The following is a 13,642-nucleotide window of genomic DNA, read 5'->3' on the forward strand; positions in this document are numbered from 1 at the left end:
TTTCTTTAGCTCTGGCACAGCTATGAAAATAAAGACTAAAGTCTATTTCATTCTTCCTTTTTTTATAATTGTTATTTTTACTTTAACTTTTATTGTTTTCATTATCTTATTTAATTAACTTATTTAATATTATCTTATTTTATCCACTTGAGCACCACAGATTGGTGTGTCAGGGCATGTGCATTAGCCGCTAGTTCACACCTTAACATTTTATGAATCTATTGGTGTTGTACAATTACCCACATTAGCTGTTTTCTCCTTTCTCCACACGTTCACACAGGAGCTGAAAGAGGGGAATCTGCATGATGCTGAGGCTTGGCTACGCTTTCCCATCTTGCCAATTACATTCTGTTACATGTTGCTAAGAATGCTTCAAGCCTCATTGAAGCGGTTGATGTGTGTCTATTTGTGTGGTTGTGAATACATGTTCTACGCTTTAAACAGGCCATTTGTTTTCATGTTTACAAGTACATGCATATGCTTATATGGAAAATGACTGTGGGTGAGAGCATGTGGGTCGCTCTATTCCTCCCTCAGTTGCAGTTTTAATGTGCCTTATTGGAATCGCACATAATTGTACATTCATATTGTATTCGTTGCTGTTGAGCCGCATATAGAGCACAACAGGGTTGCGGAAGTTAAAATACCATTCATTTTCTCCACAGAGGAACATATTTTTAAAGATAACTTGTAAGCCTTTAAAGACAGACCTATAGTAAGCTCTGAGATTGTTAATTTATGGTATGCTTTTATTAAAGCCATCAGCCTGCATTATTTATACTTATAATGCTGCTAACAAGGTTTTTACATCAAAAGACGACATCATTTTGAAGTAATAGGCTATTTTCTATCCAGACCCTCTCTTTGAAACACACAGTAAACACTCACTGCTATGATGGGGTAACAGTTTTGCATATTAAACATGGTTTGGACTCATGGACATGGTACAAACATAGTTTCTCACACTTATGTGTTGCGAAATTACTGTCGGATCCAATTTAGTCGTCACTGCATCATCTTTTGTTTATCAGTCTCTCTGAAAAGCCTGCATCGAATAAACGAGCAGTGTTTTACTGTCGAAATCTGGAACTTTGTTAAAAATAAGTTAATCTACGCTTTCTTAATGTTAGGATCATAAGGAAGCCAATGCAAAGACTGTGGCAACCCAAAGACTAAAAACAACTTGGCACTGCAAAACATCTTGTGATCCTCAGAGGCATCTCTATTCATTTCTTGGATCAAGTTATCCTGTGTTTGCATTGCTCTACTCACTCTACTTTTATATGCAAGTCGGTGGGTGGGGCTAAAGAGGCAATGATGCAGATGTAGACGTTGATCTTCTGTGAAGGCGGTCTCTCTTGAGCTCATACTGAGACAAAATCTGAAAAGTCCTTTTGGCATCTTGGTTTCAATAAAAGCTTTTTTTTTGTACTAACAAGGAAGTTTCGAGTTCTGAAACTTACAACATTTTTATAATACAGTGGCTATTAAGTTTTTTTTTTTTTTTTTTTTATCTTTTCTTGTTACATAATTCTTGATGAAAAACTATATTACCCATTATTCTGGAAAGAAATGTCCAGCAATCAGAGAATCGAAACAAACAAATTGCTCCAAAAGAACTCTTAAGGGGCAGTTGACACAGAACGTGTTTTTCCATTCCAATTGCCTACTTTTCCATTAGTTTTTCTATGTAAACGCGCTAGACGGACATGTATAACCATTACTCTTGCGTCTTCTGTCTTTTGCAGCGTCTCGGGCATGACACAGCATTCTAAAAACGCAGCGCTCAAGTTAAGATCGCCACTAGACTGTTTTTCAAAGCAAAAATGCGTTCTGTGTGAACAAGCCCTTAGTCTGCTCACTGTTGTGAAGAACTATGAATGATGTAAGCAAGTCAGTCTCCCTTTGCTCTCAAACTACTTAAATCATATGTGCATATTTTGCAATAAACAAAAATACTTGTGCAACCAAGGCAGCTGAAAAAGTGGGCATGCACCGTTCAACAAAAAAGTGTTCTAAAATTATATGAAATGTGAAAGAGCAATTTAAACCTATAGATAAAAACATTAAACATTTAAAGAATAAGAGATAATAAAAAGTGTGTAATTTCTGAACCACCAATGTAACCAAATAGAGCTGAGTTCAGTCATGATGTTAATTTGTAGGCTAACCCAGAAGGCTAATTCACAATGCATTCCCTATGGGTTTTTAGAATGATGGTTCTGTGTAAATTAAGGGCTCGTTGCTTGAAAAGACTTTACATTTTGTTCTACAACATAAAGTACATAGTCATTTCTCAAAAATGAATTTTGAAGCCTTTTTTAAAAAGGCAAGTTGCTAATAAGTTGCTACATAATAAAAATGTGGACTCAAAAAAACAAACACATTATCATTACTGAAAAAACATGATAGTTTATTTTTGTCTCGCTTTCTAGATGTTCAGACAGCATCTGGCTATACTATACATTCAGTTTACCCACTCAAATTTCACACCCTCTTTAAAATGTGTACATCTTGATGATCGTATCTTTCATATAAACTGCAGAGCCCTTTATTTTGAAAAGCTACTGCTCTTTATCTCCTCAGCAAAGGTGCTGATGACATTGGCAGATGTCACCCACACACATGGTCTGCAGGTAATGAAAGGTGCGTCTCATCTGTCGGGCCTCATGTTTTGGCTATGGTTTGCAGTATCCGTGTCCCTTCTCCATGCTGTAAGGGGTTCAGGTATCACCAACACAATACACACAACGGAGCCGTATATCAGCACGGAAAGACGAGAAGTTTGTTTGCCCACCGCGCACCAGAACCTCCGACAGCCGCCTGGAAGAGGCATTTGTAAAAAAGTAAATAAAAACAAAATATTTGAAATTGAGAAAAGCAGCAAAATTAAAGTTGAAGAACTATGTAATTTCTGCACCACTACTACCACCACCACAGCAGTTACAAACAGGATAGTTTGCACACATGATTCATGAACACTCCCCCACCTGCCATTGGTCAGTCAAACCAGTTAGCCCCACCCTAGCCTCATCATTCCATTGGTTCCGCCAAATGTTGCTGTTGTCGAGCTGGATGTGAAGCTCAAACAAACAGCAATGTTTTGATAGCGCCTCAGAGACAGAGTATTTACACTTTATGGGGGGAATAAAATAACAAAGGCTTATTTATATTATATTTATGCATAATAAGCATTCAAACATCAAAAAGTCTTGACATTTAAAAACTAGATACATTTTCTGAAGAATATGTAAGTGGTGTTTGCTAGTGCAAAGTTGCTTACACAATGCTAGGGTGTTGTGGGTGGTTGTCAGGGCAAGTGTTCTGAGGGGTTGGGGGCTTGCTAGGGTTTTTGGGTGGTTGCTATTACTTACTGGCCCAAGTGAAAAGGGGGATTCAGACCTTAAGTATATGAGTGCAAAACGCAGGGTCTCTGGAAAAACATGCCTGTGGTGACATTTCTGGAAAAATGATAATATGTTACTTCTTGTTTGTTGCATACCTTCATAGTGAAATGTCCAATGTCCGTTCAATTTTATCGAAAACCGATGAATGTGATCCTGGCAGTGTTTTATCATGTGGTTGGTTGTACATATCATGGCATTTTGGAAATTTAAATGGTGAGGTGTTAAAAGGTTGATGTAGTCTTATACTATTATAACAATTATTATTAACAAAAGCAAACATAAAACAAAACAGATTTGCTGATGCAACCATGCCATTTTAGTTGGGTTTTTTTTCTACAAGACTTTGAGCGCTTTCATCTTGACTTGTGTTGCACGGGTCTTGAACCCGAGTGCTCTACATTGCAAATGCAATGCTGTACCAGGTGAAAAAGCAAGTTTACTACATCAGAATGCAAACCTCAGAATGTATTAATTTGCAAATCATGCACAATGGTAAAAGTGTTTTGTGGCCATAACATTGTATTGTGCGAGTAACTGTGAACGTCTTCATTAACTCTATCCCCGCCAGCGTAAAAAAGAAAGAAAGTTGCCAGCCACCATCTACATTTTTGATAATTTTCACAAAAATGTCATGGCCACCCAGAATATTTTATTGTATGAATATCTAAACATACAAAATATCAAAAGTAAGAACCGAGCCTCTGCTTTAAAAAAAAAAGAAGAAAAAAAAAGGATTATTCTAGCTAAATGCATCGTGTGTCAAAGACTACATCTGTATCGTATTCAGAACCTAGATGGAGTAGATCGCGTCCCTAACACCCCTAATGCTTGCACAGTCCTAATTATACCTCCTCTTGTGTCGACATTTCAGTAACGTTAGGCAGTTTTAATATACTGTTTAATGTTGATGATCGCATTATTTTACATAGGCATCTACTTACATTTGCTATCGCTTGTTTCTGCTTCGTCTTTTGATCAGGAGACTCTGTACTCTTTCAGAAGATGTGTAATAGCGCCCCCCCTACCGTATAACAGTAAAACCATGGAAATAATCTGCCCCTGTAATCATAATTTGTGTGAAAAGGATAAAAAATTGGTGTTTTACAGCCCTTAGTGTTAATTTCAGCTGGAAACTGTAGTGAATTGTAGATAAAGGTAACAATTTTTGGAGTTTTGAAAAATTGAAGGTTGAGGCACGTTTGTTCACTGAGTCCATGTCCTTAATACTAATAGTGTTTCTTGCCTTGGCGAACACTGCTATCTATGCCAACAGATAATTGATGCTCTGTTTGCTTTGTGGTGTTTTTATGTCAAAAAGTTGGCAGCTGTTCTACTCTCATATCCCCCCCCCCCCTCTCTTTATTCCTGTCTCTAGAGAGAAAGTAGGCTCCCATGTGTACAGACGTGGAAATGCGCATGTTGTGTGTTAATTAAATTGCATGTGTAGTGTTCCATGTTTTTAGCGCTATGAAGGTTACACATAGACACCCCCCTCCAGCAACATGCAGCTGAAGGTGCCGGTGGGATTTGTGGGGCTATACATAGGCTCTCAGGCAAGATATTAGTTTGTTTGGCTCACGGTAGGGTCTGGAAAATGACGGCCGCTGTTTTTGTTATCATGCTTCTGATGTGCTGCTTTTGTTTTCTGCGTCTTATACAGAGCTGCTGAGGTTTAAATCTTAAGGAGATGGGACTTGGGCTCCTGCCCACAGGAGAACGATTCCAACTCGACCCCTATAGCTGTGACCGGTTTGCTGTGAGGCCCTGTACCTCCTTCTAATGGTGAGTTGACTTTCTCTGTCTTTATGGGAAAAACAGGTTGTACAGCAAGGAATCAAGAATGGATCCCAATGGTTTTTGTTTAGTGGCAGTCTTGTAGATTGGTTGGTTAAATATAACTTATCACTTCTAAGGTTTTAATGCATAAAGCATTTGCTTGTCATGGATATTTCTGGAAAGTTGTCAAGCTTAATGTTCTGCCATCACATCCTAAACACTTGCGTAGTTTTCAGCAACATATAATTTGTCTGTCCATGCTAAAAGCAAAAAGGACTTCATGTTTAACACAGTTGATTACTATGAGATTTCATCGCAATCCAGTATGACTCCAAGCGATTGAAAGCACATTGAAAGTATCTATATGTGCAAGTCAAACCCAGTAGCCTTAGAGAAACTGTTACAGATCAAAGCTTGGACTTGGAAAAGGTGCACATTTAAAAATGTGAAATCTTTACCTTGGCTATGCATGGATGCAGTCTCAACTCAAGTGATAATCTGCAGAAGCCATTTAAATTCACATTCTCCTCCATCCAAAGATTTTGTTCTGTATGCAGCCAATGAATAGTAACTGATCCTCTGACAGCAAATCTGGCAAAGACAAAAGCAACTATCCTTATTCCATGTGTCACAGTTTTACAATCCTTCTATGGTTCCGTGACTATTACATGACTGTTGTGCTATTAACTAAAGTGTGCATGTCAATTCCAACCATTCTTTTCATGACGCTTTTCATTTTAGTTGTTTTTTGCAGCCACTCTAACTTTCGAAGTAACACACTAAGTTGTGATACTTACTTGACAAGTTTTTTGTACCCTCCCTGACCCCTTAGTTTGCAAAAACGAGGCCTTACTTTCTGTCCGTAAAGCACATCGTTGCTGTGTCCGCTCTGGCCCCATCTAATTATCCTAGTGGCTGTCCATCCGTGAAATAGGCATTACACTGTGAAACTGAGCCAGTGTAGCTTTCCTCTGAACAATCGTGATAGCTTAGCAACAATGCGGCAGCCTATAATGACCATAACAACAGCAAGGGCACACCAGAGGATTATGGGGGATTATTACCTTTGATCTGCTCCAAAACAGGATGGGCAGAGAGTTGGGGGAGTTATTAGGAAAGAGGCAAGTTTATTCTTTCTCCCTTTTTCTTCTTTTAGATGTAGCTGTAAGAGAAGATTGTTGCTTGTTTCTTAAAGCAAAGGTGGCAGAAAGAATGAAACGTAGGGATGAAAAGCAAGGAGTCGGGAGAAGGATGCAATGGACTCTGTGTTCAATGTCCACCGAGTCATGTTTTATTAAATCTTATTTGCTATTTGCAGGCAGCTGCAGTCGCAGCAGAGTCGAGTTCAAAGCATGAACTAGTGTGGGCTGTTTTAGGGACGGTAAGAAACGGACTTGGCCTGCAATCTTAACGAACAGCATTTCTCTAGGACATCAAATAATCCACACTTGCCTAATACATGTTTAGGGGTGATTCATTGTTCTTGGTTAGAGCTGCAGGGTGTCAAAGAGACAGTTCAAGGGCTGTTTAATGTCATAGAATCCCAAATGAGCAATTTGGATCACACAGTCCCAGTCTGTCTGTTAAGGGTGCAACGGTTCAAATTGCTCACGGTTCAATTTTGTATTTTTTTATCATGGTTTTTAGGGTCACTTTTTTGGTACGATTCGGTATGTGCTATGTTTAGGGGGAAAAAAGACTACTGTCAAAATAAGAAAATTTTAAAATAAATAAAATAAGAACAAATAATCTAACTACAAGAAACCGCACAAATAAAAACAGTAGATCAAAGATACAAATAAAATAAATGGTGATTTTTCATGTTTTTCAGGTAGGTCTAACATTAGTTTTCAGGTACAGAAATTGAATAAAATTGAAATTGAAAATGTTCTCACAGTGCACAAGAGTTCTCACTTGAGTCTTCTGGCTCTTAAATGTTTAAATTTGGCAAGGATTAAATGAGTTTAGTTTAAACACAGATAGCAGGTCAGGTCTCACCACTATCAACACTCGGGTGATGACGGCAGAAATGACCGGTCATATTCGAGCATACGGCACTCGCATTGAACAAAGTTTACAAAGAGTGACAGTTTTGTCCAAGAGTGATCCTTTTTTTTGATAATCACTGTTGTAATGTATTGGGAACCCAGAATGTGTATCCATCAACAGAAACATGCATTAGCAGAACTTTGTCTCTGTTTTACGCATTGTTATTTTCAATAAACCATATTATAGATGCGTTGTCAGATTTAAGATGAACCGCGGTACAAGTGGGTGGAGAGCGGTACAGTTCGATTTTTCCAGAGAACGTTACTCACCTTCTGTCTGTCTGTCTATATATCTGTCTGTCTGTCTGTCTGTCTGTCTGTCTGAGCAACCAAGTAACCTACCAATATATTCATTTTAATGCAGGATTCATTTTATATTGCTTAGATTACTGAGTTAGTATCATTAAACATGTATCTGACAAATTTAGGTACAAAACAGTACAGCTAGAAACAGATGCTGTTGTTAAAAATCACTGATTAAGTTTGGAGCAAACAAATGGTGCATTAGGGCCATCCAAAAAGGGACATCAGTTGGAACATTTTTCTTGTTTTTAACACCGGCCAACATGTAAATATTGAATGGCTGGAGTTCTATCCACTCCTGATGATTTGTAGATGCAGATATCTGTGCCATGTGTTCAGTGTTGAAACAAACAGCATGGACCCTTTGAGATGTCTCATTTTAGAAAACCCCATGGTGCTCCTGCTCATGCAAGACAAGCACCACCTGCGATCTGATCTCAAAGACTTTTTTAAGGCAGGACATCTGTTTCAGCTGTCTGTTGCTACTAATTTATTTTAATTTTAAAGATGGATCAGTGTTTATTGCATTAATAAAAATGAACTATATTTTTGTTTTGATGCTGCAGAGATGATTTAGGCCTGTATTTTTGGATGGGTTGTTATGTTTGGCTATTTTCAAAAAGACTTATTAGTGTACTGTATACTGCACAATATAGGCTAGGCTATATGTATTCGATTTAGGGAAAAAATTGCATGATCTTTACATGTTACATTTAATTTTGTTGAGTATATTCAAGTTATCATTTCAGAAAATGTCTGCACGTTTGGCAGTCTGGTCAAATCATGTGTGAAGAAAGATATTCTTCACTCATTACACTAGAAATGCAATGTTGAGCACATATATTACTTCACATATTGCCATTGATAGCAGGTAATCCATGTGTTCTATGTATACAGAAAAGTTGCATACAATTTTGAGTTTGCATACTGTACACTGCAGAAGTAGCAGGTATTACTGTGTGCTCCTACAGTATTATCAACATAGCCTCTATTTCACAACAGATGGTGATAACTTTAAAGAGGGAGGCTTTATCCAATCAGGTTTTTACCTTAAAAACTTTTAAAGTTACTTGCTGTTTCTTTGTAATTGTTAGTGAAATTTACTAGCAATGTCTTAGTGAGAAAAAAAAATCGACACAAATTTTTTTTCAGTGTACTGACAAAATGAGCGGGGATTGATTTGATTAATCACCGGACGTTGCATAATGCTGCTTCTGTTTTTAGGATCAAGACCCTAACTATTGCTTTTTAAGGAAGGGAATGTTATCGCATCAGTTCTGTTTACCCAAAGTTGCTTTACAAATTCGGTATAACATTGAAGTTGATATCTGTGGAGAATTTAGAGGGTTTCTTGTATTTGTCATTCCGGGGATTCAGCCTCTGCTTTATCAGTGATGGTCGATTAGATACAGAGCGTTGAAGCCTCCATCTGTTTACCCAGAAGCACTCAGGCGTTGGAGTGTTGATTAGCTGGGTTATTTGACATGGTTGCGACAGCTGCTGGACAAGGAATAACTTTGATCGACAGAAACCCTCCATTCCTCTATGGTCTGATGTTTTATTCTGCTCTCTAACATGGTATCATTTGTTTGATAGACCAGTAGGGCCCTTCTAGTGTAATAAGAGCTGCCTCTTACTGGGTGTCTTTATTTCCAGCTGTACTGTAGTCTCAGCCTCAGATTGCTCACCCACCCATGAGAAATTGTAATTTTTTTTGTCCAACAAAAGGCAATATATAAAATACACTAATTTATATTAATATTCATATATTAATACACTAGTACCGTCCACAAGTTTGGGGTTGGTACATTTTTTAAAAGAAGGCTGTTTACCAAGGCTGCATTTATTTGATCAAAATACAAAAAGAGTAATTATTCTGAAATATTATTTAAAATAGCTGTTGTCTATTTTAATATATTTTAAAATTGAATTTATTTCTGTGATGTCAAAGCTGAATTTTCAGCATCATTACTTCAGTCTTCAGTGTCACATGATCCTTCAGAAATCATTCTAATATGCTGATTTGCTGCTCTAGAAATAATTCTTATTATTATCAATGTTGAAAACTTTTGTGCTGCATTTTTGTGGAAACCATGAAATGTATATTTTTTTTCAGGATGATGAATAGAAAGTCCAAAAAACAGCATTTATTTGAGCCAACGTTTTGCAACAAGGTCCCATTAGTTAATGTTAGTTAATGCATCAGGCCTTGTCCACACTAATACGTTTTTGTTTGAAAACTCCTCTTTTTCTCTCCATTTTGGCCTTCCATCCACACTGAGACGCTGTTTTATCAAAAAAAAGCTCAAACGCTCTCCAAAGTGGATACATTTGAATATGCCGTTTTCGCGTTGTGGACTGTGAAAACGGAGGTGTTTGAAAACGATGACGTATTTAGTCATGTGACACATATTGAACCCATAAATATTCATGTTTATACCGGTATTGTGCCTGTTATGTGCTATTCACTTTCACACGGTTGCTAAAATGTGTTACTTTGCACACTCTTCATATCACAGTCCTGCAAAGATGACAGAAAATTATCTTGCATTTGCTGTATTTTTTTTATCAATTAATCAATTCTCCAAACTTTTGAACTGCAGGGAGCATATTTTGTCATTGCCTTGAAAACACTGATGCTTTCTTCACATAAGCACAGAAGGGAAGGAAGTATGTTCTCATGATTATTGTCTGTAAACAGCAAACATTCAGCCATGTTGTTTACATTGAGTCAGATTTGTTTGGCCCCTCATCATAACCACGGAGGAGTTCTGAGTGGGTGTCGTCACCGTAGGGGTCTTAGTCACAATCCGTGGCTTTTCTGATTCCCTCGTTGCCATCTTCTCGGTAATGTCTCAACTGCGTCGTCATGTTAGTCTTGGAAAAGCCCATGATTAAAACTCACAAAGGCTTGCATTTCAACACAGACACAATCAAAGCTTTTTGATGAAATTGGGTTTTTGGAGCTCTTTATAATGTTTATGTTCTTAGTGTTTGTAGAACGTAATAATTTGAATTCGACAAACTCTGAAGTCTTCAAGTCTTGTTCTTGATAATTGGTGTACTGGACCGTTACGGGTTCATTTAAAACGGCTGTGTGAATGAATGATTGCAGCTGTAATCCTGACATTCAGTTAGTCTCCTCTTGTCCGTCCTCTGCCCTTGGTCAGGTGACTACGCCTGTAATGTTAAACTCTGCACACGCTCGGTCCTCTTTCAGAAACTGCTGTCTGGCTGTGTCTGCCTGACGGAGCGGAGGGGAGTGTGTTGCTCCACAGGGACCGCGCACACCCGCTGCATGGGTTATATTACCTTTCCTAAAATACCACAAGTGCCAGGCATGCACAGGGCACGTGGAGGACATTTTAGCGACAGTGTCAAACTCGGGTAAAAATGTAGATGATGTTCATGCTGATGGGTTAATGTGAAGCACCATATGATAATCAGCATGATAGGTGATTTATCATAGTTGTTTCTCAGGAGGAATCCAAACCTTTGACCTTGGTCTTGCTATTTTGTTAAAGTAAGTTAGATTTTAAATCTCTATGGTGTCGTTTCTGCACCACCAAACAGAATTGTAATAATAATGAGTGTTTAAGTATCACACAGCCATGTGGCTGGTTAGAATAATATTTTAAAAGACCCTAATTTTTATTGTATTTTTTTTTTTTTTATTTTTTTTTTTTTAAATTCGTTGTATGTATCGTATTGGTTTTATTTGATTTTTAATACAACTTTTGCCTTTTATAAGAAAGATTGTTTAATTATCATACACTTCTAAATCTAGGTGTTTCTCGCGGATGTTTTCTCAAGCTAAAGAATGATCACTGTTGAGTTAGCATGGCACATTGCATTAGATGTCATTGTAAATCTTGATCCTTAATGGCTGACAATTCGTAAATCGGTTTCATGAAATGAACCACTGCTGTGTAAATCACTAGTATCTCTGGACACTAAAATGTGGATGGCTAACCACCACACTACATGTCCCTTTTTTAATAAGATTTGACCTTTTGACCTTGACCTGAACCTTAACCCTTACTAATGGTACTTTCAGTGTCTTTACGCACCTGCAATTATCATTACAGGGATACTTTAGTCAGATTTATGTAACAGCCTGTCCCTTCTCTTTCTTTTTTTTCTCTCTCTGTCTCACACAGACACATTTACTTTGCTATCTAGACTATTGTTTATTATACAGCTATTTATATTTACTATAAACTAAAACTAACCCTGTGACTATAAAAATATCTTTTTATATGCATTTTTAGGGGGGAAAACGTGTTTTGAGTATTCCAATTCAGGACATATCCTGCTTATCCCAGAGTAAGGTTTTGTCATATTTAGCTAGGGCTGGGTACCTTGACTTTAATACCGGTTCCTGAACGATACTTTGTTCAAGACCAATTTTATGAAATCTGTTTTAACAAGATTATATTACATATTACCTAAAACAAAAACGTTAAAAAAAAAAATTGTAGTTTTTTTTTTTTTTTTTTTTTTTTACAGACTCAATGACTCATATAGGCCACTGGGGGGTGGAATATATGCCTCACTCTCAAGCGCACGTGTGTAGCTTCCTGTACTGGCAAAAGTTGCCTAATGATTATGAATGTGTCAGGAAAGAATAGCAAGGAGACATTTTTGTTTATTAATAAACTAGTGTTTTCTGAGTCAGTGTTGGCTGCAAAGATGAAGATGATGTTGCTGACTTGTCATATCCGCAATCTAGTGAATGCGCGCACCTATAGAGATAAACGCAACTATCATTTAAATCACATAATCAGAGTATTTGTTTTTCTGATTTGCTTTCTATATGCCTCATGTCTGTGAGGCAAGTAGCCTATACGTTTCATTTGTGACGAGCTCCAGTTCTTCTTGCAGTCGAAGACGGAGCAACTTTCTGCTCTTAAGTTTATTCCGTGCTCTGTCAAGTGCTTCATCGGATTTGTCGTGTTGCTGGTCTTGGCAGTAATTATCTTGTTGCAAATATTGTATCGCGCGCTGCTGGCATTGAGCCTGGTGAAATTTAGCCACACTTTTGATCTTTTCCACATCTTTTCCATCAATGGGTGTTGGGATGCTTCGAAATTTGGTACCGAATGACAAGACATTTTTTGATACTCTGCAGGCACCGACCGAATTGCCTCGATACCATAATGTATCGAACTCTGAACCCAGCCCTATATTTATCTTAATTCTGGGGTTTCCTCCCCGAAATATAAGTAAACCTTAAACCAAGCACACACAGGTTGGACACACACTTCGGGGACCAGATTGGGCAGGAAATCATAAATAGGGGTCATAATATTGTTGAAAGTCAATTATTTTTTATTATTTTTTTCCTTTAGTGGTCTAGTATTTCTTTTCAGGGTGCAAAGTGGGATTTTTAATTGCTTTTAATATGTCTTTAATTGCCTGCTAATAGTTACTAGTTGGGGTAAAAAGGGTCTGTAGTGTTTTTAGATGGAAAAGGGCCTTCAGATAGTTTGAGCTTCTCCTAAGGGGATTTTTTAAAGTTTTTGATTGATTTGACTCTAATGGCTCATTTCCACTGAGTGGTACGGTACAGTACAGTACAGTATGGTACGGTTGGGGTCGGTAAACTATTCCACTGCCAACAGTACCCTTACTTGATAGGCGACATACATGGATGACATAACAGCAGATCTTGTTCTTGCTTCTTGGCGTGTTTGTCACAAGAAGCCAAGCGCCGACATTAGGCGTTTCTCAATAGCAAGTACGCAAAGTTCGGACTTGTCAAGTCCGACTCAGGAGAATGACTCCCGAGGACGCGAGTCCGGTAATTCTGCAAATGGAACAGCGCGCATCACTCAGCTCGCTCTGCACCTCCGGTTATCTCTGTATGTATATTTTAGGCAACAATAAAACAAAATATGTTATAAAACACCACACTGCCTCTTTTCGTTTTCATTTAAAGAAATCTTAAACATTATAGCCACACAAATGTGGTTCAGGCAACGCGTGTTGATTATATTCACTGCAATATAAAACACAACCCTGCCTCTTTTCGTTTAAATATAATATCAAAATATTAAACATTTTAATATGGTCCAGGCAATATGTGCATTTGTATTAAACAACAGA

The 13,642-nt window shown here is 37.7% G+C and overlaps 1 protein-coding gene across 3 annotated transcripts in view; it reads left to right on the forward strand.

Annotated features, from left to right (window-relative positions):
- tanc2a (tetratricopeptide repeat, ankyrin repeat and coiled-coil containing 2a) overlaps positions 1-13,642 on the forward strand; it is a 152,867-nt gene that overhangs the window by 27,817 nt on the left and 111,408 nt on the right. For all 3 annotated transcript variants that reach the window (XM_082183713.1, XM_082183714.1, XM_082183712.1), the window contains one exon: positions 5,068-5,189. The gene's annotated coding sequence lies outside the window, so the exon portion shown is untranslated. The remainder of the gene's footprint in view (positions 1-5,067; positions 5,190-13,642) is intronic.

Source organism: Leuciscus leuciscus (genome assembly GCF_965113295.1).
Source record: "Leuciscus leuciscus genome assembly, chromosome: 1".
NCBI lineage: Eukaryota > Metazoa > Chordata > Actinopteri > Cypriniformes > Leuciscidae > Leuciscus > Leuciscus leuciscus.